General features: G+C 37.9%; 1 non-coding gene across 1 annotated transcript; it reads right to left on the bottom strand.

The window, feature by feature from the left end:
- Positions 1–1476: 1476 nt before the first annotated feature.
- On the bottom strand, positions 1477–1583 carry LOC141669931 (small nucleolar RNA R71). Its single transcript, XR_012554181.1, has one exon. It is a non-coding gene; the product is annotated as a small nucleolar RNA R71 (small nucleolar RNA).
- Positions 1584–1851: the final 268 nt, after the last annotated feature.

Here is a 1851-nt window from a genome sequence, read left to right as displayed (position 1 = left end):
GCTTTCATCGGAACCCACATTGATGATGAGTCCGATTATGGGCTAATCGTTATCGTGGGGTTCAAATGGATTTATTTATGGATTTCTTTAATTGATTTGTTTCGATGCCTTAGTGTGTGGTGATTGTATGATAACATAGTATTGGTTGTGCGTATTCGTCTTATGAGCATCACGAACTTATAAGATAGTGTGCTAATTCTTAATGAAGCGAAAGTGAATTTAAGGGTTTAGAACTTGCCATGCTAGCATAGGTTCATGTGTTATAGTTTTGTATGATTCATAGGTAATTTTAACCATCTTACTTGCCCTATGTAATCACGATAGATAACTTGTGCATTAAACCATTATGTTGTCAAATTCTATAGACATATTGGGTCTCAATATAATTGGTGTCTATTCAGCTTCTATCTCTTTTATGGATGTCTGGTAGTATCGTATTCGTGCAACGAAAGTTGGCGTTTATCGGTTTCGTGTTATCTGATTAGTGTCATCACCGTTACATGCTAAGGTTAAGAATAAAAAGGCTATTGAATGAAGTATCTAATGAAGTTAAAATCCCATATTTGTCATATATATTAATTCCATAATTCTTATTCTCTTAGTTATAATTGTTAGTTTAATTCTTAGTTATAAATAATCTCAACTTGTTATTTGTCCTAGCATTGGATAATAACCATATCATTATTGCATAGACACATATTCTTAAATTAACCAAAGAGTCTCTATGTGAACGAATTTGATTTAAATCTTATACTACTTGCAAACGCGTATACTTGCGTGTATCTTAGCACGTGTTTAGCGACTAACAAGTTTTTGGCGCCGCTGCCGGGGACTCGGTGTTAATTTTTATTTTATGTGTTTGTCATCAGTGGTCGTTAAAGTTTATTGACTCAGACATTGTTTTTTATCTATTTCCTTATCTTATTTTAGGTACTCTAGCGAGGGTGTATGCATACGCGTTCTTATTCTCGTAAGAGAAATCTGGATCAAGTCGAGGAAGAAGCCGTAGTGGTTCGAAGGGAAGTTGTTGAGGATGAAGAGAAGGTAGAAGAAGAAAAGAAACTCGAGGAACCACTTTTAGTAGTGATGGGAGATCAAGCAAAAATTTCTAAGGCTTTGATGGACTATTCTCAGCCTAAGATCAATGATATTCAGTCAAGCATCATCAGGCCAGCCATCTCGGCTAACACTTTTAAGATCAAGTAAAGCACGATTCAGATGATACAGAACTCAGTTCAGTTTGGGGGTTCTCCTACCGAAGACCCCAACATGCATATCAGGGATTTTATCAAGATCTGTGACACTTTCAAGTTCAATGGTGTGACTGAAGATGCTATTAAACTGCGACTCTTCCCATTCTCTCTGAGGGATAAAGCTAAGTGCTGGTTACATTCTCTACCACCAGGGTCTATCACTACTTGGGAAGATCTTGCTCAAAAGTTTCTCACTAAATTCTTCCCTATGGCGAAGACTGCTGCAATCAGGAATGCTCTTACTCAGTTTTCTCAGCAAACTGGAGAATCTCTGTGTGACGCTTGGGATCGATATAAGGAGATGCTAAGGAAATGCCCACACCATGGCATGCCTGATTGGATGATTATAAACTGTTTCTACAATGTATTTGGTGCTACTTCTAGACCCATGCTCGATGCAGCATCAGAAGGAGACTTGTGGGCTAAGAGCTACAATGAATCTTATGAATTGATTGAACTGATGGCTGCTAATGAATACCAGAATCCTTCCCAGTGACTAACTCAGGGAAAAGTAACAGGAATTTTGGAGTTGGAGGCAGCAACTGCTATAGCTGCTAACTTAAGGCTTTGACGATGAAGGTGGACACTTTGGCTAATT

Source organism: Apium graveolens, chromosome 6 (genome assembly GCF_009905375.1).
Source record: "Apium graveolens cultivar Ventura chromosome 6, ASM990537v1, whole genome shotgun sequence".
In the NCBI taxonomy this organism is placed as follows: Eukaryota; Viridiplantae; Streptophyta; class Magnoliopsida; order Apiales; family Apiaceae; genus Apium; species Apium graveolens.
This window is presented reverse-complemented; position numbering and strand designations above follow the sequence as displayed.